Raw genomic sequence first — 26,173 nt, forward strand, 5'->3', positions numbered from 1 at the left:
TCCCGCCTTCTCCCATTAAAACGCCTCTGATTGGCCGGGAGCGTTGTGATTGCAGTCTTTGATTGGTTTAGCTTGTGTGTCCGTCAGTATTAAGAAAGGAGCGACTGGCTAGTGGAATGCGTATAGGCCTAGTCTGACAGCAGATCGGAAGTGAAATGTAACAATGTTGCCGAGTTAAAAGTAAGTATAGTTTGGACCACACATTTTCCTAAAATTAATACACTGGTCACTGTAATGGCGTTGGTTATAGCTAATTATAAACTGGGTAATTCGAGCCCTGAATGCTAATTGGCTGTGGTAAATCAGACTGTATACCAGGGGTATGACAAAGTATGTAATTTTACTGCTCTATTTACATTGGTAACCACTTGTGACATATGGCCAATATACCACGGCTACGGGCTGTATCCAGGCACTCCGCATTGTGCATAAGAACAGGCATTAGCCGTGATATATTGGCCATATACCACACCTCCCCTGGCCTTATTGTGTAATTATAAACTGGGTGGTTCAAGCCCTGATTGCTGATTGGCTGAATGCCGTGGTCGAGCAGACCGTATACCATGTTATGACAAAACATGCACTTTTACTGCTCTAATTTAGTTGGTAACCAGTTTATAATAACAATAAGGCACCTCAGGGGTTTTAGAATATATGGCCAATATGCCACAGCTTTGGGCTGTGTTTTAGCGCTCGTACCTAAGGACAGTCTTTAGCCATGGTAAAGCCATGGTATTGGCGATATACCACACCCCCTTATGGCCTTACTGCTTAAATATAATATGCTTAATCCGTAGGTTATTTTCAATGTGTTGCCACATTTAATAGCATAAATGCCAAGTAACAAACAACATGTTACTTGAATGCTAAGTAGCCATGTTCCCAGCTGCTGTCATGCTGTAGCGCAAGTCAACAGCATGAATTAACCCATTCACCAAAGACACGGATTTAGTTTTGTACTGTAGGATATCTACATCTTTTCTCATACACTGAGTATACCAAACAATAGGAACACCTTCCTAATGTTGAGTTGGGCCTTCATCACAGCCTCAGTTCGTCAGGACATGGACTGACTCCACAAGGTGTCAAAGGTGTTCCACAGGGATGCTTCAAATGCCCCCCACAGTTGTGTCAAGTTGACTGGATGTCCTTCTAGAAGGTGGTGGACCATTCCTGATGCACAAAGGAAACTGTTGAGTGTGAAAACCCCCAGCAGTGTTGCAGTTCTTGACACAAACCAATGTGTGTGGCACCTACTACCATATCCTGTTCAAAGGCACTTTTCTTGCCCATTCACCCTCTGAATGGCGCACACACACACACACACACACACACACACACACACACACACACACACACACACACACACACACACACACACACACACACACACACACACACACACACACACACACACACACACACACACACACACACACACACACACACACACACACACACACACACACACACACACACTTAATGTCTCAATTGTCTCAAGGCTTAAAAATCATTCTTTAACCTGTCTCCTCCCCTTCATCTTTAACCTGTCTCCTCCCCTTCATCTTTAACCTGTCTCCTCCCCTTCATCTTTAACCTGTCTCCTCCCCTTCATCTTTAACCCGTCTCCTCCCCTTCATCTTTAACCTGTCTCCTCCCCTTCATCTTTAACCTGTCTCCTCCCCTTCATCTTTAACCTGTCTCCTCCCCTTCATCTTTAACCTGTCTCCTCCCCTTCATCTTTAACCTGTCTCCTCCCCTTCATCTTTAACCTGTCTCCTCCCCTTCATCTTTAACCTGTCTCCTCCCCTTCATCTTTAACCTGTCTCCTCCCCTTCATCTTTAACCTGTCTCCTCCCCTTCATCTACACTGATTGAAGTGGATTTAATAACAAGTGACATCAATAAGGGATCGTAGCTTTAACCTGGATTCACCTGGTCAGTCTGTCGTGGAAAGAGCAGGTGTTCTTAATGTTTTTTTATACTCAGTGTATATATAATAAATATAGCTGGACAATGTTACTAATGGAATCATAACAGCATCATTTCTCTTCACACCAGATGAGCACTACTTTCAATTGAAATTAATTCAATTTTATTTGGGGTAAAAAATAATGCATCCAACAAGATGTGCATTTGTTTACTGAAGGATAACATGTGAAAGCATTATATAGGCCCAATGAAAACACTTATTTCCATAGTGGTCCTAGATGGTACCCTGGGTACCGGTCTTTTTGGGGTAAAATCCTTGTCACTGCTGTCATTTGGCAAAAAAGACATGGAGTGTCCGGGAGTGTTTCTCCTTTGCCAATATAATCTATCTACCTGACAGGTGTGGCATATCAAGAAGCTGATTAAACAGCATTATAATTACACAGGTGCACGTTGTGCTGGGGATAATAAAAGGCCACTAAAATATGCAGTTTTGTCACAAAACACAATGCCACAGATGTTTCAAGCTTTGAGGGAGCGTGAAATTTGCATACTGACTGCAGGGATGTCCACGCCAGCCCAACCTACACACCCAGCGGGATCGTCTGAAACCAGCCACCCGGACAGATGATGAAACTTAGGAGTCTGTCTGTAATAAAGCACTTTTGTGGGGAAACACTCATTCTGATTGGCTGGGCCTGGCTCCCCAGTGGGTGGGGCTATGCCTTCCCAGGCCCAGCCATGGCTGAGCCCCTTCCCAGCCATGTGAAATACAGTTATATGAACTGTAACTCAGTAAAATCATTGAAATGTTTGCATGTTGCTTTTATATTTTTGTTCAGTATATGTTGAAAGCAGGTGCTTCCACACAGGTGTGGTTTCTGAGTTGATTAAGGAATTAACATCCCATCATGCTTAATTAGGGTCATGTATAAAACATGCTGGGCAGGGCATGAAACAGCATTTTACACCACCGTCAAAAAAACACCAAATTCTGGAATTTATTGTGAAAGAATGGTGTCGCATCCCTCCAATAGAGTTCCAGACACTTGTAGAATCTATGCCAAGGCACATGGAAGCTGTTCTGGCTCGTGGTGCCCCAGCACCCTATTAAGACACTTTATGTTGGTGTTTCCTTTATTTTGGCAGTTACCTGTATGCGCTCCATTGTATCAACTGTAGGGTTGTACTGCCAAACTACATTCTGTACATTTCCTTTTCAGACAAAGGGCATAGTGTTACATCACCTCCCGTTGAAATCTAGCCCTCTCTCTCTCTCTCTCTCTCTCTCTCTCTCTCTCTCTCTCTCTCTCTCTCTCTCTCTCTATCTACAGTGGGGCAAAAAAGTATTTAGTCAGCCACAAATTGTGCAAGTTCTCCCACTTAAAAAGATTAGAGAGGCCTGTAATTTCCATCATAGATACACTTCAACTATGACAGACAAAATGAGGGGAAAATCACATTGTAGGTTTTTAATGAACTTATTTGCAAATTATGGTGGAAAATAAGTATTTTGTCACCTACAAACAAGCAAGATTTCTGTCTCTCACAGACCTGTAACTTCTTCTTTAAGAGGCTCCTCTGTCCTCCACTCGTTACCTGTATTAATGGCACCCGTTTGAACTTGTTGTCAGTATAAAAGACACCTGTCCACAACCTCAAACAGTCACACTCCAAACTCCACTATGGCCAAGACCAAAGAGCTGTCAAAGGACACCAGAAACAAAATTGTAGACCTGCACCAGGCTGGGAAGACTGAATCTGCAATAGGTAAGCAGCTTGGTTTGAAGAAATCAACTGTGGGAGCAATTATTAGGAAATGGAAGACACTGATAATCTCCCTCGATCTGGGGCTCCACACAAGCTCTCACCCCGTGGGGTCAAAATGATCACAAGAACGGTGAGCAAAAATCCCAGAACCACACGGGGGAACCTAGTGAATGACCTGCAGAGAGCTGGGACCAAAGTAACAAAGCCTACCATCAGTAACACACTACGCCGCCAGGGACTCAAATCCTGCAGTGCCAGACGTGTCCCCCTGCTTAAGCCAGTACATGTCCAGGCCCGTCTGAAGTTTGCTAGAGAGCACTTGGATGATCCAGAAGACGATTGGGAGAATGTCATATGGTCAGATGAAACCAAAATAGAACTTTTTGGTAAAAACTCAACTCGTCGTGTTTGGAGGACAAAGAATGCTGAGTTGCATCCAAAGAACACCATACCTACTGTGAAGCATGGGGGTGGAAACATCATGTTTTGGGGCTGTTTTTCTGCAAAGGGACCAGGACGACTGATCCGTGTAAAGGAAAGAATGAATGGGGCCATGTATCGTGAGATTTTGAGTGAAAACCTCCTTCCATCAGCAAGGGCATTGAAGATGAAACGTGGCTGGGTCTTTCAGCATGACAATGATCCCAAACACACCGCCCGGACAATGAAGGAGTGGCTTTGTAAGAAGCATTTCAAGGTCCTGGAGTGGCCTAGCCAGTCTCCAGATCTCAACCCCATAGAACATCTTTGGAGGGAGTTGAAAGTCCGTGTTGCCCAGCAACAGCCCCAAAACATCACTGCTCTAGAGGAGATCTGCATGGAGGAATGGGCCAAAATACCAGCAAAAGTGTGTGAAAACCTTGTGAAGACTTACAGAAAACGTTTGACCTCTGTCATTGCTAGCAAAGGGTATATAACAAAGTATTGAGAAACTTTTGTTATTGACCAAATACTTATTTTCCACCATAATTTGCATATAAATTCATTAAAAATCACTACAATGTGATTTTCTGGATTTTTTTTCAAAATTTGTCTGTCATAGTTGAAGTATAACTATGATGAAAATTACAGGCCTCTCTCATCTTTTTAAGTGGGAGAACTTGCACAACTGCTGACTAAATACTTTTTTCCCCCACTGTCTGTCTGTCTGTCTGTCTGTCTGTCTGTCTGTCTGTCTGTCTGTCTGTCTCTCTCTGTATCTCTCTTTCTCTTCTCTGTCTCTCATATATATATATATATATATATACAGTACCAGTCCAAGGTTTGGACACACCTACTCATTCCTGAGTTTTCTTTATTTTTACTATTTTCTACATTCTGTACATTTCCTTTTCAGACAAAGGGCATAGTGTTACATCACCTCCCGTTGAAACCTAGCCAGACTCCCTCTCTATCTCATCATCTGTCTGGTATGACGCCATGTCAACATGACATCTCCTATGCTTTAACAGACATGCTACAATGTCATAAGAATGTCACAAAAAACCTGTAGGCAACAAACAGAGATTTTATTTACATTTTATGGCATAAATCATCCCCATACATTTCCAGAAATGATAAATAAATGTTTGAATGAACTCTGACCTACAAAGCAAACCAATCAATATTTAGATCAGGGGTAGGCAACAAGGTTCAGAGGCGGGACGATTTTTGTCGGAGCAGATGGTTGGGGGTCCGGTACATAATAATCATTTGGCTGTCTGCTTTCCCCCTGCCGCAAGGTACTACCAAGGACACCGTGACTTGTGTGTACACTGTGACATTCAACACTGTGTGCTTGTTAAGAGTATTGTCCTTTAAACGGCGCAGTGTTCTGTTACCATGTGACGTGTGGCACCGCCCACCACTGGGGAACACATCACACACGCTGCACACACACACACACACACACACACACACACACACACACACACACACACACACACACACACACACACACACACACACACACACACACACACACACACACACACATTCACACACTTGAGTCTGTTTGTTTTGTCCATAGAATTTTAAATATTCAGATGTCACTGCATCCTTCCAAGTTCTTTGTGTCATCTCTAGCTGTGTAAACACATTATCACCAGTAAAACACCAGCCTCTAGAGTCTAGAGTCTAGACCCATAGAAAGGCCTCTCCACACCAGGGTCTCTAGACCCATAGGAAAGCCTCTCCACACGAGGGTCTCTAGCCCCATAGGAAAGCCTCTCCACACCAGGGTCTCTAGCCCCATAGGAAAGCCTCTCCACACCAGGGTCTCTAGCCCCATAGGAAAGCCTCTCCACACCAGGGTCTCTAGCCCCATAGAAAAGCCTCTCCACACCAGGGTCTCTAGCCCCATAGGAAAGCCTCTCCACACCAGGGTCTCTAGCCCCATAGGAAAGCCTCTCCACACCAGGGTCTCTAGCCCCATAGGAAAGCCTCTCCACACCAGGGTCTCTAGCCCCATAGAAAAGCCTGTCCACACCAGGGCTGCAATAGGAAAATGACAGTAGAGGGTTTAGTCATATTAAAGCTCTATAGCAGCTCATGGTTATCATGTCACTGCAAGAATGGTGATGGTCATTCCTTCATTCTAGAATCAACTCTTTTTTCTCTCTCTCTCTCTCTCTCTCTCTCTCTCTCCCACTCCCTCTGTCTACCTACTTCTTCCCTCGCTCGTTCTTTCTCTATGACAGTGAACTATCGCCACCTAGTGGTTTAAGGGATACTTTACTAGTCTGACTATGGACTCCAGTCTGTAACTTTACCCGGGTTGTTTACCGGACACAGATCATGTCAATGTACTAGAATAAATTCGTTTAACACTACAGTATATTGTAGCGTTCAGTTTTTTCCCCAAATGTCCTTTAGGTAAGTAGGAACTGAAGTTTCAATATCCCGAAACAAGCATATCAAAACATGTTTCATTTCAAAGCTCCCCTGATAGTTTTAATGACATTCACATCACAGTCCGCGGTTAATTTTAAGTTTCAGCTTTCATTTATTCATCTTCAGATGATATCTGAGTTTCATTATTGCTTTTCCAATAGAGTGGTCGTGGCAGGCAGACACATGCCCACATGCAGGAAACGTTGCGGTCAAGCTAGTCTCGTGTAGCCCTACCTAACTAAACAAGCTATGCATGCGCAACCACACATAGGAACACGGTATCAGGTGGAACTCGGATTTGGACGAGAGAGCGCTCGTAAAGCTTAGTGTAGAGGCGCATTGATTATGTCTGTCGGATAGCTTTATCATTTACGAGTGTCAGATGTAGCTCGTCTGCATTCAGGAAACGGCGCAGATAAAGGCAGTTGAACCAACAACGAAGATTGATTCACCCGGCGGTTAAACTGTGGGGTAACCGCGGTCAATACTGGCCCTTTTATCTAGTTTTAAAGTGATATACTTTCAGTGTTTTGTATATTTTGTATTCGAGTTGATAATGCTGGATGGTCGAACTGATGAAGTTCACAAGAGACATTTGCCGACTGCTGGGTATTGGAGGCGGTAAGTAAAAGTAACTGCGAGGCCACTGTAAAGTTATTGAACTCATAAATGTCTATGTATTTTACGTGTGTAGTGTTTATCGATGATCGATTTCTCGCTGGCGAGTCTACTCGACTGAAGACAAGTTACACAAGTTAACATGCTCCTATGCTGTGTGATAGCCTATTGTGATCACAAATAGGAGTGATATTATTTTGTTTATGTTAGTCATGTATGTTCCTATAAAAGGTTGCCTTGTATTTAAAGCGGCAGTCCGCAGTTGAAACCATAACAAGTCTGAGGGATGAAGTTGGAAGAATTTAACCGCTCTCAAATTCATAGTTCGAGTTACGGATGTAAGGATGGATCAGCCGTGATATCAAAATTATAGTTTTATTCATTTTTTGAGCCTGTATAGTGTTTGTTTACATATACTTTGTTTACAAACATTGGAGTAAAACAAGCTTATATTTTGGGTTCTGATGAGGTGCAACAGTTGAACTTAGCTCAAAAATGTATCTAGGAACTGCAGATTGGTCCTTTTTTAAATCAAGTATATTTGCTTTTTGGTTCCCGAGCGGCACAGCGGTCTAAGGCACTGCATCTCAGTGCTAGAGTTGTCACTACAGACCCTGGTTTGATTCCAGGCTGTATCACAACTGGCCGTGATTGGATGATCCATAGGGCGGTGCACAATTGACCCAGCGTCGTCCTGGTTAGGGTTTGGCCGCTGTAGGCCGCCATTTGTAAATAAGAATTTGTTCTTAACTGACTTGCCTTGTTAAAAAAGGTTAAATAAATAAAAATAAAACAATTTTTGCCCTCTCACTCACATAATCAGTATGTTTCTTCTTCAGTCCTTTGTGTGTTGCTTTTCTGTCTCTCTGCTCTGTCTGCATGTGCCGACACGCCACATCGGAATCTGAGACTTTGTTTCCATTATGCTTACAAGACACGGTGCAGTGCACATAGCTCAGGGGACACAGTCCTCTAAGCTCGAGGGTTGTGTGTCTTTGTGGAACAGATCTGGTCCTGTGTAGCTCAGATGCTAGGACCATGGGGCCTGTAATTCCAGGGTAGTGGGTTCAATTGCCGGGACCACCCATATGTAAATTGTATGACTAAAAGTCGCTTTGGATAAAAGAGTGTGCTAAATGGCATATGTTATGACATTAACTCTAGATGAAACTCTACCCTAAATGTAAGAGAACAAATTGATGACTAATTCCAATAGAACGCAGTCACCAGTAATTCCCAGACTCTTGTTTAAATCTAAAGGCCTTCTATTCCCTAGTTCCCGGTTTAGTCTTTTGTCTCAAATTGGTGGTGAATTCAGGACGCTTCTTCTATAAGTCAAGGCCACAGAGGACCGTAGTGTGTATATAAGCCAAGGCCACAGAGGACCGTAGTGTGTATATAAGCCAAGGCCACAGAGGACCGTAGTGTGTATAAGGCTGCAGTGTGTGTATAAGGCCACAGAGGACTGTGGTAGTTGAGGACTTAATTAAGAGTTGATCCGCTTTAAGGTTCTGTGGTAAAGTAATTGTTATATTGATTGTATGTTTAATACTGGGTTTACGCTACACGGAACGAACGGACAAACATCGCGTGACAAAAGTCACTTGAGTTCACTGAACTCCTTTACCGGGCAGGACTCTTTTTAGGCCCGAGGTACAGGACATTTCTGGAGGAACCAGAACTCATTGTGATATTATTATATATGTGTGTAATCATTGTTGTTGCTAATACAACCCTGCAACAGAATATAATTGTTTTTGAAGTTCTTTTCAATGTTTTAAGGGTTTATGAAAAGTTTATTTCCATCCTGACTTTTACATACGTCCTTTGTATTGGTGTAGACTTGACGGACCAGATGGGACTCATTCCCACCCAAACTAAAAGGAGAAACTAATGTTTTCTCTGGTAGGCACAACCTACCTGGCACCCCTATAAATAATAACCTCAAGTCAAAACCGTTACATAAAAAATGGCACCTCCAGATGGGACAGCTCAACATTGAGAACTAACCAAAGCAAATATTTTGTGTGGAATTAAACAATGGATTCACCCCAAGATAATGTGCTCATCCATGTCATACCTGTCAATGGGAATACACAGGGCCATTCTGACCATCAAGCTGACAATACAAATCATAATGTGAATGGAGATAATGGAGTTGATTTGGGCCAGAGCCCTGGGAATCTGAATGCTCGGCCTGAGCCACAGGCCACAGGAGGTCTAACCAGTTACTCACTTATTGACATGGATCTGTGTGGAAGTACTGAGCTAGTCCTCCCTCTGACACCCAACCTTCCTCCATTGTCTGGTTTATCTCCAGAGGTTGTAGTCTTACAACTTCAAGGTGACATCCTTGATATTCGTCGGACTCAACAACATCTCCAAACTCTTATCCACCATAAATTCAAATGTCTGAGGGAAGAGCAACAACAGAGTGCCATGGAATTCAGAAACTCACTGAGCACTCTAACCCACACGCTGACAGAGCTCAGTGAGAGTGGAAGACGGGAAATGACTAGTGCCATGGACAGGCAGTTTGACTACCAACGAAACCAACTCACTGCCACTCTCCAATGGCGCCTGCAACATCACCACACTGAGGTCCTCAAGGATGTTAATTCTGTTTTTTCTCCCATGGTTAACACTGTAGACCACTTGCAGACAGAGCTCTCTAATTGTGTTAAAATGTTGGATGACGTGTCTGTGGACATGGCCTCCATTAGGCACAACTCCTTACACAGAGTTTCCCTGGTGTCCACTTCAGTTCAGACCACTGAGGCCAAGCTGGCACCTCTGAACAGCCAAGACCAGACCATGCTGCAGCCACCCCTTGCAGGATGCAATCCACCATGCATCCTGGTGTTCATTTTCATTGTCCGATAACGCACTCCCCCTCTACTTCCTCAATCCCTCCTAGCTCGTTTGTTCGTGGTGATTTGAGTAGACTTCATCTGGGGGCGATGCCCATTAAATTGCAATTTCCCACCTTTGGGAAAAAAGATGACAGTCCTGATCCGCTAATGTATCTAGAAAGATGTCGTGACTTTCTTGCCCTCAATCCCCTGGCTGACGAAGAACTCCTTGCCACATTGAGGAATGTGTTGCATGGAACAGCTCGAGACTGGTGGGATGTGGCACGTCTCACCACTACCTCCTGGGCTGACTTTGAGGCCAAGTTTTCCTCTGCATTTCTGTCTGAGGACTACACAGATGAATTGGCAGACAGAGTCAGAAATCGAGTACAAAGAGAGAAAGAGAGTATCCGTGACTTTGCATACGGTTACCACTCCCTGTGCAGAAGGTGGAAACCTGGCATTGAGGAGGAAGAGGTCATTAAATTGATCTTGAAGAACATCAACCCACTACTAGCCAGTCAACTCCGAGAACGAGTCACCACTGTCGATGGACTGGTTCGCTTGGGACAGCAGTTTGAGAAGGACAGAGAATGCCAACAGCAATATGACCAGAGAAAGAAACAGACACCCAAGACAGACTATCAACAACAGCCCGAGTCTCCAACCAAGACCCTCTCATGTTTTGTTGGAGATGTAGCCAAAAGGGACATTCTTCAGCTACATGTCCAAGACCGTATCAAGTAAACCCTTCCAGAAACCACAAATCACAACAGGCCAACACACCTAACTCTCTTTGCAGCAATGACCATCCTTCTCTGGGTGCTTTAACCAGAGCTGAAACCCCAAGAGTCACTGCCTACCCCCCCATCGACATCCCCTTCCTTTCAGTTAATACCGCACCAACTGGTGTTACCCCTGTCCATAGGCCCATGGACAGGAAGAGCCATCTTGGATACCGGGTCATCCTACACCCTGCTCAATGAGAAACTGTGGAAGGAGGTTAACGGTCCACAATACCACTTGAAGCCGTGGACAGAAGGTCCACTCTATCTGGCTGATGGTGAGGCTAGACGACCACTTGGATGGAGTGAGGTAGAGTTCCGCCTGTGTAACCGCTCCTATATGATTCCTTCTGTTATCCTACAAACCAGGAACCTTGCTTTTCCTGTCGTGTTGGGAATTGATTTCATGTACTTCAGTGGTGTCCAGATTGATATCGCACACAATTGCTACTGGTTTCCATACAATCCGAGCGAGAAGCATTTCTTCCAATCAGAAGCTATGAAGTTACATGATTGGGGTTCAAATGTGGCAGTCTTCTCTGCCATTGCTCCGGTACCACTAACCCTCGATAATCCTTCTGACGATCTCCTTTTACAGGCTGTGAGAAGAGCTCAGCTGGAACAGCCAGAGGAGTTAAGGCTGTTGGAACAGCTGCAGAATAATGCTGATGTATGTACTTCAAAGCTGGGACGCACCAGGCTCCTGAAGCACAAAATATTCCTTACACAGGAAATGCCAATTAAGCAAAAGCCATATCGTTTGTCCCCAGCGAAGCTAATCATCCAAAAGGGACTCATAAATGATATGTTAACCCAAGATATAATAGAACGTTCCTCCTCTCCCTGGGCTGCTCCTGTTGTCCTCATCCCAAAAAAGACTGGTGGTCTTAGATTTTGTGTGGACTATAGGAAGACCAACAATGTTTCCCAGACTGATGCCTATCCTCTTCCCACCATCCATGAGATCCTGGAGTCATTATCTGGCGCTGTTGTGTTCACTACCCTTGACCTCAATAGTGGTTATTGGCAGGTTGAGATGGACCAGGAAAGCAAGGACAAGACTGCTTTTGTCTGTGCTGAGGGCTTGTTTTCCTTTAAGGTGATGCCCTTTGGATTAAAGAATGCCCCTGCCACTTTCCAAAGACTCATGGAGATTGCATTAGGTGAGCTCAAAGGGAAGATCTGTTTCGTCTACCTGGACGATATAATTATCTACTCTCAGAACAGAGAAAGACACTTTCAAGATCTTCAAGCAGTGTTGGACAAGTTAAGAGAAGCTGGTCTGACCTTAAATATGAAGAAGAGCAACTTCTGCCAAACCTCCTGAAGTTCCTTGGCCATATTGTGTCTTTCGACGGCATTCATGTGGATCCTGAAAAGACAAAGGCTGTACAAGACTTCCCTGTGCCAACCACACTCAAGGCCCTTCAACGGTTCCTTGGTATGGCTGGATGGTACCATCGGTTTGTGTCGAACTTCTCCCAGGTGGCAGAACCCTCAACGCGATGAAGCGAAAGGAGCGAAATTCCAATGGACGGCAGAGTGCCAGACTTCCTTTGAAACCCTGAAACGACATCTCGTAACACCTCCCATTTTAGGTCATCCCAACTTTGATTGCCCTTTTGTTGTTTACACTGATGCAAGTGATGTTGGACTTGGTGCTGTCCTAGTCCAACAGACTGGACTTGGCACTGAAGAAGTGCTAGCGTTCGCCAGTCGGACATTGAATGGAGCAGAACGGAACTACTCCACAACAGAGCAAGAGTGCCTTGCAGTGGTCTGGGCTTTGGAAAAGTGGAGGTACTACTTGGAGGAAGACACTTCACTGTGGTCACTGACCATTCCTCCCTTGTGTGGGTGTTCAAGACCAACAAACCAAGCACCAGACTCATAAGATGGGCTCTACGGTTGCAAGAGTTCACATTTGCAGTGGAATACAGGAAAGGAAAATACAACACTGTTCCAGATGCCTTGTCCAGAGCTCCTACTTGTGATAACGGTGGCCCTGATCTTACATGTGCTACTGTCCTGTCAAGCAGTCGAGACTCGCCCAAAACAGACTTTCCCATCTCTGATGAGGCAATATGGAAAGCTCAACAGGATGATCCAGAAGTACAGGCTTTGTACCAGACTATCCTGGAAGATGGAGAAAAGATGGTCAATCCTACCACAAAGCTGACCATCATTGAAGATAAAGTCTACCGAGTCGTACAACTACCTCACAGAACACTCTACCAAATGTACATACCGGACACTCTACGCCTACAACTGCTTCAACATTTCCATGAAGACCCATTAGCTGGTCATTTGGGCAGGTTCAAAACCTACAAGCGGTTGCAAGCGTTACTCTACTGGCCACATCTGAGCATGGATGTGAAGTCACACATCCGAAATTGTCAGGTTTGTCAAATGTACAAACCAGAAGGTAGAAAGCCTGCTGGCAAGTTGCAGCAAACGGTGGTTACCCGACCTTGGGAAATGTTAGGAGTGGATTTGATGGGTCCATTTCCTAGAAGCTCCAATCAGAATGTGTACATACTTGTTTTTGTTGATTACTATTCAAAGTGGGTGGAACTCTTTTCCCTGCGTCAGGCCACAGCAAGGACCGTCTCTAACATCCTTACGAAAGAGATCCTGACTCGCTGGGGAGTGCCTGATTACATCCTGTCTGATCGAGGTTCCCAATTTGTCTCTGATCTCTTTGAGGAGACCTGCCAAAGATGGAACCTGAGGCAGAAGTTGACCACGGCCTATCACCCACAGACCAATCTCACTGAGAGAGTAAATCGAACCTTGAAGACAATGATTGCTTCCTATGTAGGGACCCAGCACAAACACTGGGACAAGCACCTTCATGAGTTTCGATTTGCCCTGAATTCTGCTGTGCAAGAGTCCACTGGAGTCACACCTGCAGAGCTGAACCTAAGTCGTCCTCTCCGAGGACCCTTGGATATGGTGCTACAGCCCCAGCAGCTTACTCCAGACGCTGCTTGCTATGACCAGGTAGGCCATCTCCATGACTTGAGAGCTCTTGTCTCAAAGAACATGATCCAGGCTCGACTCAAGCAGAAGAGAAATTATGATAAGAACAGACGAGACATGCAGTTCCAGCTTCGTGATCGGGTGTGGCTTCGCTCTCATCCTTACTCGAAAGCTGAACAATTCTTCTCGGCCAAGCTCGCTCCTAAATGGCAAGGACCATATAGGATTGTGGAGCAGATGGGCCCTTTGAACTACCGAGTGGTGAAAGAGGACACAGGTGAAGATATGCGCATCGTCCATGTCTCACGCCTTAAGGCCTGTTACCCCTCGGCTGAGGAATTAGAGGCGATTGAGCGCCGCAAGGTCCTGGATATCTTTGAAGAGGATAGTGAGGATACTTTTCTCGGATTCCCAGACCCAGAAGTCTCGCACCTTAAGGCCTGTGACTCCTCAGCTGAGGAGCGTGAGCTCCAAAAAGTAATGAATCTTTTTGTAGAGGAAAGTGATGAGGAGACCTTTCGGTTTCCCGACCAAGATGTGCCTTCCAGGGCAATGGTCGGCTTTTTCCAGGGGAGGGGGTGTGACGGCCCTGAATTTTTCTGAACCGTCTCAGTGCAGCTCCTTCCAATAGGGGCGCTTTCCTTTAATTCCCAATTAAATAGCCAGCATCAGCTGCACGAAAGTGGGGTTGTGATGGAGACGTGCATGAGGATGTGTTCAACCCTCAGTTCCGAAGCATCTCTATTCCGTTTGTTTTGTTGCCGTTAAACGTGTGTTTTGTAGCCTAAGAGAGTTTACCCAGGATCGGATCCACTCTTTGCGTCCCTGGACTACACCTCTCCGTTCTTCGTGGCCTTTCTCCGCGGGAGATCTATTGGCGGATTGGATTGTCTGACTGACCGACTGACTACCACCTTTTTGTATACGGTATTTCATTTGTTTGGATGTGATGTATACTGTGATTTGTGTAGTTAGTGGTAGTTGAGGACTTAATTAAGAGTTGATCCGCTTTAAGGTTCTGTGGTAAAGTAATTGTTATATTGATTGTATGTTTAATACTGGGTTTACGCTACACGGAACGAACGGACAAACATCGCGTGACAAAAAGTCACTTGAGTTCACTGAACTCCTTTACCGGGCAGGACTCTTTTTAGGCCCGAGGTACAGGACATTTCTGGAGGAACCAGAACTCATTGTGATATTATTATATATGTGTGTAATCATTGTTGTTGCTAATACAACCCACGCAACAGAATATAATTGTTTTTGAAGTTCTTTTCAATGTTTTAAGGGTTTATGAAAAGTTTATTTCCATCCTGACTTTTACATACGTCCTTTGTATTGGTGTAGACTTGACGGACCAGATGGGACTCATTCCCACCCAAACTAAAAGGAGAAACTAATGTTTTCTCTGGTAGGCACAACCTACCTGGCACCCCTATAAATAATAACCTCAAGTCAAAACCGTTACAGTGTATACACCAAGGCCACAGAGGACTGCAGTGTGTATAAGCCAAGGCCACAGAGGACTGCAGTGTGTATAAGCCAAGGCCACAGAGGACTGCAGTGTGTATAAGCCAAGGCCACAGAGGACTGCAGTGTGTATAAGCCAAGGCCACAGAGGACTGCAGTGTGTATAAGCCAAGGCCACAGAGGACTGCAGTGTGTATAAGCCAAGGCCACAGAGGACTGCAGTGTGTATAAGCCAAGGCCACAGAGGACTGCAGTGTGTGTATATAAGCCAAGGCCACAGAGGACTGCAGTGTGTGTATATAAGCCAAGGCCACAGAGGACTGCAGTGTGTATACGCCAAGGCCACAGAGGACTGCAGTGTGTATACGCCAAGGCCAGACTGTAGTGTGTATATGCCAAGGCCACAGAGGACTGCAGTGTGTATATAAGCCAAGGCCACAGAGGACTGCAGTGTGTGTAAGCCAAGGCCACAGAGGACTGTAGTGTGTGTATAAGCCAAGGCCACAGAGGACTGTAGTGTGTATACGCCAAGGCCACAGAGGACTGCAGTGTGTATAAGCCAAGGCCACAGAGGACTGCAGTGTGTATAAGCCAAGGCCACAGAGGACTGCAGTGTGTATAAGCCAGAGGACCACAGAGGACTGCAGTGTGTACATAAGCCAAGGCCACAGAGGACTGCAGTGTGTGTACATAAGCCAAGGCCACAGAGGACTGCAGTGTGTGTACATAAGCCAAGGCCACAGAGGACTGTAGTGTGTATATAAGCCAAGGCCACAGACAGCCAAGGCCACAGAGGACTGTAGTGTGTATACGCCAAGGCCACAGAGGACTGTAGTGTGTATATAAGCCAAGGCCACAGAGGACTGTAGTGTGTATATAAGCCAAGGCCACAGAGGACTGCAGTGTGTGTATATAAGCCAAGGCCACAGAGGACTGCAGTGTGTATATATAAGCCAAGGCCACAGAGGACTGTAGTGTGTATAAGCCAAGGCCACAGAGGACTGTAGTGTGTATATAAGCCAAGGCCACAGAGGACTGTAGTGTGTATATAAGCCAAGGCCACAGAGGACTGTAGTGTGTGTATAAGCCAAGGCCACAGAGGACTGTAGTGTGTGTATAAGCCAAGGCCACAGAGGACTGTAGTGTGTATAAGCCAAGGCCACAGAGGACTGTAGTGTGTGTATAAGCCAAGGCCACAGAGGACTGTAGTGTGTGTATAAGCCAAGGCCACAGAGGACTGTAGTGTGTGTATAAGCCAAGGCCACAGAGGACTGCAGTGTGCCAAGGCCACAGAGGACTGCATAAGCCAAGGCCACAGAGGACTGTAGTGTGTATAAGCCAAGGCCACAGAGGACTGTAGTGTGTATACGCCAAGGCCACAGAGGACTGTAGTGTATATAAGCCAAGGCCACAGAGGCCACAGCCAAGGCCACAGGACCGTAGTGTGTATATAAGCCAAGGCCACAGAGGACTGTAGTGTGTATATAAGCCAAGGCCACAGAGGACTGTAGTACGCCAAGGCCACAGAGGTCTGTATATAAGCCAAGGCCACAGAGGACTGTAGTGTGTGTATAAGCCAAGGCCACAGAGGACTGTAGTGTGTATATAAGCCAAGGCCACAGAGGACTGTAGTGTGTATACGCCAAGGCCACAGAGGACTGTAGTGTGTATACGCCAAGGCCACAGAGGACTGTAGTGTGTATAAGCCAAGGCCACAGAGGACTGTAGTGTGTATAAGCCAAGGCCACAGAGGACTGTAGTGTGTATATGCCAAGGCCACAGAGGACTGTAGTGTGTGTATAAGCCAGGGCCACAGAGGACTGTAGTGTGTAGCTAGGCCTGGGCTATTGCACTCACTAACTGACATTGCTCAAGATGCACTCTACATGACCAAGATGCACTCTACATGACCAAGATGCACTCTACATGACCAAGATGCACTCTACATGACCAAGATGCACTCTGCTAGACCAAGATGCACTCTGCTAGACCAAGATGCACTCTGCTAGACCAAGATGCACTCTGCTAGACCAAGATGCACTCTGCTAGACCAAGATGCACTCTGCTAGACCAAGATGCACTCTGCAATTGACCAAGATGCACTGCAATTGACCAAGATGCACTGCAATTGACCAAGATGCACTACAATTGACCAAGATGCACTCTACTAGACCAAGATATAGGAATCAAACCTGCAATAATTGGGCCATGCTTTTAACAAAATGTCAATGCACACTTCTGTGAAACACATAATGAACCCTTGTATGTAGATACCTGTAATGTTCCACACTTCCACAGTAGGCTAACAACATGTATTTAAACAGTAATAATCCACACTCTAATTGATACCCCCAATCAACAAGTTGCTAGAGAGAGAGCCGGCTGGGATATACATAACATTCCTTTCTTCCACAGTAAACCTAAACTAGTTAAACATCATTCCCAGGCTTTCAGCACCTCTGATTCCGTCAGATGAAGGTGTTGCAACAGCATCAGAGCAGAGAGTCAGACAATCTGGACGTGTCATCAGTCTACCAGGTCATCGTTGTTGTTGTTGTGGTATTCAAATGAGAGGCACCTGATCGCTGTCATCACACTGAAGAGGCCGTGTAGGTTTGACGATAACATCTGGGGCTGTCCTCGTTCTAAATGGCGTTCCACCAGGAGGAAATATTTTACTTTCAGTTTGATTGTCCTCTGACTTTTAGCTGCCTGAGAAATCCTCTTCTGTGACGACTCACACACACACTACAGTCCTCTGTGGCCTTGGCTTATATACACACTACAGTCCTCTGTGGCCTTGGCTTATATACACACTACAGTCCTCTGTGGCCTTGGCTTATATACACACTACAGTCCTCTGTGGCCTTGGCTTATAAGTCGCTGGCCTGGCTTATATAACTACAGTCCTCTGTGGCCTTGGCTTATAACACTTAAATGTGGCCTTGGCTTATATACACACTACAGTCCTCTGTGGCCTTGGCTTATATACACACTACAGTCCTCTGTGGCCTTGGCTTATATACACACTACAGTCCTCTGTGGCCTTGGCTTATATACACACTACAGTCCTCTGTGGCCTTGGCTTATATACACACTACAGTCCTCTGTGGCCTTGGCTTATATACACACTACAGTCCTCTGTGGCCTTGGCTTATATACACACTACAGTCCTCTGTGGCCTTGGCTTATATACACACTACAGTCCTCTGTGGCCTTGGCTTATATACACACTACAGTCCTCTGTGGCCTTGGCTTATACACACTACAGTCCTCTGTGGCCTTGGCTTATATACACACTACAGTCCTCTGTGGCCTTGGCTTATACACACTACAGTCCTCTGTGGCCTTGGCTTATACACACTACAGTCCTCTGTGGCCTTGGCTTATACACACTACAGTCCTCTGTGGCCTTGGCTTATATACACACTACAGTCCTCTGTGGCCTTGGCTTATATACACACTACAGTCCTCTGTGGCCTTGTTTGGTCAAACCAGAAGGATGTCTTTGAAGTGTCATAAGAGAATGTAGGGAGGGAATGGATTAGAGCTGAACTGATCCATTATACTACAGGGGAAACATGGATTTTTTTGCTGACACAGACAGAACCCACCCCACCCGTCTGTTTCATTGGGCCGATGAGGGTGATGAGGGTGGTATGGAGATGGGTTGTGTTGTGTGTATTCTTTGTGGTTTACTGTGTGGAGGCTAACTACTAACAAAGTGTTCCGCTTTGATTTGACTCCCTTCTGTCTTCTTCTCTGGTCTGTCAGCCTAAGGCATTATGGGTGATGGGGGGGAGGGGTACTTTGTCTCTGAGTGGCAGGAAACCACAGGCATGCACAGAGAGAGAGATATATAAATACCACCAATATTTATCTGTTTATCGTCCTCTGCTATTCGAACTACAACTATTTACACATTGTTAAAACAGCTGATAATATAACACTTCAAATGTCTATTTTTTTTCAACCTTTTTAAGTGCAATGTTTACTGTTAATTTCAAATAGTTTTTTTGTTTGTTGTTCAATTAGTTTCTTCTCACTTGTTTATTTCACCTGCTTTGGCAATGTAAACATACAGTATGTTCCCCATGCCAATAAAACCCTTTGAATTTAATTGAGAGAGGCAGAGAGAGAGAGAGAGAGAGAGGGTGGCAGAAGAGGGAGAAAAAGAGATGTTCAGAGAGAGAAGGAGTGGCAGAGGGAGTGAGACTGAGATCATGGCAGAGAGAGAGACTGAGATCATGGCAAAGAGCGAGAGACTGAGAGCATGGCAGAGAGAGGAGTGGCAGAGGGAGTGAGACTGAGATCATGGCAGAGAGAGAGACTGAGAGCATGGCAGAGAGAGGAGTGGCAGAGGGAGTGAGGCTGAGAGCATGGCAGAGAGAGAGACTGAGATCATGGCAGAGAGAGAGACTGAGATCATGGCAGAGAGAGAGACTGAGATCATGGCAGAGAGAGAGACTGAGAGCATGGCAGAGAGAGAGAGACTGAGAGCATGGCAGAGAGAGGAGTGGCAGAGAGAGAGACTGAGATCATGGCAAAGAGCGAGAGACTGAGAGCATGGCAGAGAGAGAGAGACTGAGAGCATGGCAGAGAGAGGAGTGGCAGAGGGAGTGAGGCTGAGAGCATGGCAGAGAGCGGAGGAGTGGCAGAGGGAGTGAGGCTGAGTGCATGGCAGAGAGAGAAGGAGTGGCAGAGGGAGTGAGACTGAGAGCATGGCAGAGAGAGGAGTGGCAGAGCGAGTGAGACAGAGCATGGCAGAGAGAGAAGAGGGAGAGACTGAGAGCATGGCAGAGAGAGAAGGAGTGGCAGAGGGAGTGAGGCTGAAAGCATGGCAGAGAGAGAAGAGGGAGAGGCTGAAAGCATGGCAGAGAGAGAAGAGGGAGAGGCTGAAAGCATGGCAGAGAGAGAAGAGAGAGAGGGGGAGGTAAAGTCCTTTCCCATTTTTCTGTTCCCTATCAAAGTAGTGTAACACAAACAGCTTCTCTGCTGGCCTTGGGAACCAGATTCACAACATGGTTTTCATATCGCACAAGAAAGAAGGGTGTTTTTTCTGACAATGATGCTGCTTGTTTCTTAGCAGTGTAAGTTGTGTTTCAGTCATTGTTTATTTCTAACATGGGCTCAGTAAGAATTGATGGAAACAAAGACACAAAACTAACTAATATAAACTAATATGAGGTGTTTAGACGAGGGTCGTTAAGTAGGGCACTGAAAAGTTTTGAAACGGAAATGAGTTTCTTATTTGAAGAGATCAGGAAGTACCTTCCAGTTTCTAAAAGTTTCCCCAGTTTTGTGACTACTAAACATGACCCAGGGAGGAGCCGTTGTGCGTTTAAGGGGAGTGAGCCGTTGTTGACCGAGGTAACCCAACATTCCAGAATGTTCCGATAGAAATGCATTGTGTAGATATGATTGTCTATCTATCATGTCGAATAAGGCATGCTCTATATTATTCATTGCATTTCTATCTGCAATGTTCTGAACGTTTCACCTTACGGAACAAGAGCCCAGATGTCAGCCAGCCAGCCAGTCAGAAGTGCTGACAACGGCATGCAGGCTTCGCTCTCTGTCCTTGTGAGAAGCAAACATACTGGTTGGATCAGGCCCTTTTCCTGTGTGAACTTTGCAGCTTGATTACTCCATTATGAAGATGGAGAATATCTCATTCCACACATGGTTTAACACATGCGTCAAGATGAGGTTGTTTTGAGTATATTTGTCATGGTTGGAGTTGAGTTGGTCCGCATCTCAAATGGCTCCCTGTTCCCTTTATAGTGCACTACTTTTGCCCAGGGCCGATAGGGCTTCGGCATGCTTTGGTTCAGCTGGCGCCTAGCCCAACTCTGCCAGGTGAACTGAACGAGTGTGCTCGCGTACTCCCTTAAAAGACCTTTGCTTAAAAGAAACAGAAAACGGTAATAGTACGTTTTGTTCATCTTGAGTCGCTGCAGCCAGTATACACTTCCTCAAAATAGTTAGAATTCACCGAACTCATGAAATCTGTCATTCATTTGGACTTTTTTTTTGCTAAGGAGATCTTAGTCAAACAATTGTACATTTAACTAAGATGTTTGGTGCAGTATTTTTCAAGGGGAAGGGAAGGGGGATACCTTGTCCGTTGTACATCTGAATGCATTTAACCGAAATGTGTCTTCCACATTTAACCCAACCGCTCTGCATCAGAGAGGTGCAGGGGGCTGCCTTGTTGTTGGCTAACTGCCTTGCTCAAGGGCAGAACTGCAGATTTTTCCACCTTTCCGGCTTAGGGATTCGAACCAGTGACCTTTCGGTTACTGGCTCAATGCCCTTAACCGCTAGGAAATGAGTGTTCTATAAATGAAGTGTTCTAACAGACACTTCACTGAAGAATCCCTACTGTTGACCAATAACCAATGAAGGGGTGTCGACTTCAGTTTGCCTTGTGAAACGTTGTGCGCCCGTACAGCCACAAACACCTGCCGAAGACCAAAACAAACAAAAACATCACAGAAATACATGTATAAACTGTTTCTGCTGGGAAGAACACAGAGGCCTTTACATAATGTAAAATAACATCCTATTACTTATAGGCCTGTTGGGTCCCAGAGGTCACACGCACGGATGCATACACACACACAGGCACACACGTTCCTCCTCTCTTCCGTTGCTCCTCTCTGGGTGTGTTTGAGTCTGGCTGCTAATGCCAAACAGATAGAGTTTCTCTTCCTTCCTCAGGCCCAGGCGACAGGCCTGCTGCTGGTTGGTCAGTGGTGGTTCTATTTCTGGACTTACAGGGATCCTTCTGTAAGGCTGAGTCCCAAATGGCACCATTTCCCTATTTAGTGCACTTCCTTTGACCAGGGGCCATAGGGGAGTGGTGGAGGATAGGGTTTCACTTGGGACGCACCCCAGTTCTTCCGTCTCTGAACATCTGTTCTGGCTGCCGTCAGGTGGAATCACAAGGCAAACATATTCCTTTAGCCCTCTGTTTGGTTTCAGGTCTTCTGGCATTCTTTTTGATTGGCATTGTTTTGTTGAGAGAGAGGATTTGAAAACGAATTAAACAAATCCAGCATTGATAACACCCATATCTTCTAGATGAAATACTGCAGTGTGTAATCACAGCATCGAGATGTGTGGCCCGTTGCCATGAGAAAAGGGCAGCCAGTGGAGCACAAACAGCATTATAAATACCACCAATATTTATCTGTTTATCGTCCCCCACTATTCATACAACTATTTGCACATTGCTAAAACATAGCTGATAATAACACTTACATTGTCTATATTTTGTCAACCTTTTTGAGTGAGACGTTCACTTGTAATTTCTAATAGTTTTTTGTTGAAGTTGTTCAATTAGTTTCTTCTCACTTTTGTTATTTCACCTGATTTGGCAATGTAAACATACAGTATGTTCCCCATGTCAATAAAACCCCATGTAAACATACAGTATGTTCCCCATGCCAATAAAACCCCATGTAAACATACAGTATGTTCCCCATGTCAATAAAACCCCATGTAAACATACAGTATGTTCCCCATGTCAATAAAACCCCATGTAAACATACAGTATGTTCCCCATGTCAATAAAACCCCATGTAAACATACAGTATGTTCCCCATGTCAATAAAACCCCATGTAAACATACAGTATGTTCCCCATGTCAATAAAACCCCATGTAAACATACAGTATGTTCCCCATGTCAATAAAACCCCATGTAAACATACAGTATGTTCCCCATGTCAATAAAACCCCATGTAAACATACAGTATGTTCCCCATGCCAATAAAACCCCATGTAAACATACAGTATGTTCCCCATGTCAATAAAACCCCATGTAAACATACAGTATGTTCCCCATGCCAATAAAACCCCATGTAAACATACAGTATGTTCCCCATGTCAATAAAACCCCATGTAAACATACAGTATGTTCCCCATGTCAATAAAACCCCAATGTAAACATACAGTATGTTCCCCATGCCAATAAAACCCCATGTAAACATACAGTATGTTCCCCATGCCAATAAAACCCCATGTAAACATACAGTATGTTCCCCATGTCAATAAAACCCCATGTAAACATACAGTATGTTCCCCATGCCAATAAAACCCAATGTAGACATACAGTATGTTCCCCATGTCAATAAAACCCCATGTAAACATACAGTATGTTCCCCATGTCAATAAAACCCCATGTAAACATACAGTATGTTCCCCATGCCAATAAAACCCCATGTAAACATACAGTATGTTCCCCATGCCAATAAAACCCCATGTAAACATACAGTATGTTCCCCATGCCAATAAAACCCCATGTAAACATACAGTATGTTCCCCATGTCAATAAAACCCCATGTAAACATACAGTATGTTCCCCATGTCAATAAAACCCCATGTATTGAGAGAGAGAGACTGAGAGCATGGCAGAGAGAGAAGGAGTGGCAGAGGGAGTGAGACTGAGAGCATGGCAGAGAGAGAAGAGGGAGAGACTGAGTTATGGCAGAGAGAGAGAGGGGGAGGTAAAGTCCTTCCCTATCAACGTAGTGTAAGACAAACAGCTTCTCTGATGGCCTTGGGAACCAGATTCACAACATGTGGTTTTCATTTCGCACCAGATTTGTTTTGTGTCCACACTGCTTGTGTCACGTATACTCTCTCTCCGGGCTCGAGGTCGTCAGGCTCATTATTACGCACACCTGTCACCATTGTTATGCACATCAGCGCCTCGTCAGACTCACCTGGACTCCATCATCTCCCTGATTACCTTCCCTATATCAGTCATCCCTTTGGTTCCTTCCCCAGGCGTTATTGACTCTGTTTGTGTTCCATGTCTGTACACTACGCGTGTGTCTCGTTCTGGTCTATGCCTGTTTCGTTATTAAAGATCCACTCCCTGTACTTGCTTCCTGACTCCCAGTGTAGACGGTACCCCTTGTTTAGTTATTAAAGATCCACTCCCTGTCCTTGCTTCCTGACTCCCAGTGTAGACGGTACGGCTTGTTTAGTTATTAAAGATCCACTCCCTGTACTTGCTTCCTGACTCCCAGTGTAGACGGTACCCCTTGTTTAGTTATTAAAGATCCACTCCCTGTACTTGCTTCCTGACTCCCAGTGTAGACGGTACCCCTTGTTTAGTTATTAAAGATCCACTCCCTGTACTTGCTTCCTGACTCCCAGTGTAGACGGTACCCCTTGTTTAGTTATTAAAGATCCACTCCCTGTACTTGCTTCCTGACTCCCAGTGTAGACGGTACCCCTTGTTTAGTTATTAAAGATCCACTCCCTGTACTTGCTTCCTGACTCCCAGTGTAGACAGTACGGCTTGTTTAGTTATTAAAGATTCCTGTACTTGCTTCCTGACTCCCAGTGTAGACGGTACCGGCTTGTTTAGTTATTAAAGATCCACTCCCTGTACTTGCTTCCTGACTCCCAGTGTAGACGGTACCCCTTGTTTAGTTATTAAAGATCCACTCCCTGTACTTGCTTCCTGACTCCCAGTGTAGACGGTACGGCTTGTTTAGTTATTAAAGATCCACTCCCTGTACTTGCTTCCTGACTCCCAGTGTAGACGGTACCTCTTGTTTAGTTATTAAAGATCCACTCCCTGTACTTGCTTCCTGACTCCCAGTGTAGACGGTACCCCTTGTTTAGTTATTAAAGATCCACTCCCTGTACTTGCTTCCTGACTCCCAGTGTAGACGGTACCCCTTGTTTAGTTATTAAAGATCCACTCCCTGTACTTGCTTCCTGACTCCCAGTGTAGACGGTACGGCTTGTTTAGTTATTAAAGATCCACTCCCTGTACTTGCTTCCTGACTCCCAGTGTAGACGGTACCTCTTGTTTAGTTATTAAAGATCCACTCCCTGTACTTGCTTCCTGACTCCCAGTGTAGACGGTACCTCTTGTTTAGTTATTAAAGATCCACTCCCTGTACTTGCTTCCTGACTCCCAGTGTAGACGGTACCCTTGTTTAGTTATTAAAGATCCACTCCCTGTACTTGCTTCCTGACTCCCAGTGTAGACGGTACCTCTTGTTTAGTTATTAAAGATCCACTCCCTGTACTTGCTTCCTGACTCCCAGTGTAGACGGTACGGCTTGTTTAGTTATTAAAGATCCACTCCCTGTACTTGCTTCCTGACTCCCAGTGTAGACGGTACCCCTTGTTTAGTTATTAAAGATCCACTCCCTGTACTTGCTTCCTGACTCCCAGTGTAGACGGTACCCTTGTTTAGTTATTAAAGATCCACTCCCTGTACTTGCTTCCTGACTCCCAGTGTAGACGGTACCCCTTGTTTAGTTATTAAAGATCCACTCCCTGTACTTGCTTCCTGACTCCCAGTGTAGACGGTACCTCTTGTTTAGTTATTAAAGATCCACTCCCTGTACTTGCTTCCTGACTCCCAGTGTAGACGGTACCTCTTGTTTAGTTATTAAAGATCCACTCCCTGTACTTGCTTCCTGACTCCCAGTGTAGACGGTACCTCTTGTTTAGTTATTAAAGATCCACTCCCTGTACTTGCTTCCTGACTCCCAGTGTAGACGGTACCCCTTGTTTAGTTATTAAAGATCCACTCCCTGTACTTGCTTCCTGACTCCCAGTGTAGACGGTACCCCTTGTTTAGTTATTAAAGATCCACTCCCTGTACTTGCTTCCTGACTCCCAGTGTAGACGGTACCTCTTGTTTAGTTATTAAAGATCCACTCCCTGTACTTGCTTCCTGACTCCCAGTGTAGACGGTACGGCTTGTTTAGTTATTAAAGATCCACTCCCTGTACTTGCTTCCTGACTCCCAGTGTAGACGGTACCCTTGTTTAGTTATTAAAGATCCACTCCCTGTACTTGCTTCCTGACTCCCAGTGTAGACGGTACGGCTTGTTTAGTTATTAAAGATCCAC

The 26,173-nt window shown here is 45.2% G+C and overlaps 1 protein-coding gene across 2 annotated transcripts in view; it reads left to right on the forward strand.

Moving 5' to 3' along the window:
• The first annotated feature begins 6,861 nt into the window (after positions 1-6,861).
• LOC118371352 (uncharacterized) overlaps positions 6,862-26,173 on the forward strand; it is a 42,363-nt gene continuing 23,051 nt past the window's right edge. Inside the window, exon 1 of one of the 2 annotated variants that reach the window (XM_052517878.1) lies at positions 6,862-7,194. The gene's annotated coding sequence lies outside the window, so the exon portion shown is untranslated. The remainder of the gene's footprint in view (positions 7,195-26,173) is intronic. The other variant, XM_052517877.1, reaches the window with a different exon arrangement.

Source organism: Oncorhynchus keta, unplaced genomic scaffold (assembly GCF_023373465.1).
Source record: "Oncorhynchus keta strain PuntledgeMale-10-30-2019 unplaced genomic scaffold, Oket_V2 Un_scaffold_984_pilon_pilon, whole genome shotgun sequence".
Classification (NCBI taxonomy): domain Eukaryota; kingdom Metazoa; phylum Chordata; class Actinopteri; order Salmoniformes; family Salmonidae; genus Oncorhynchus; species Oncorhynchus keta.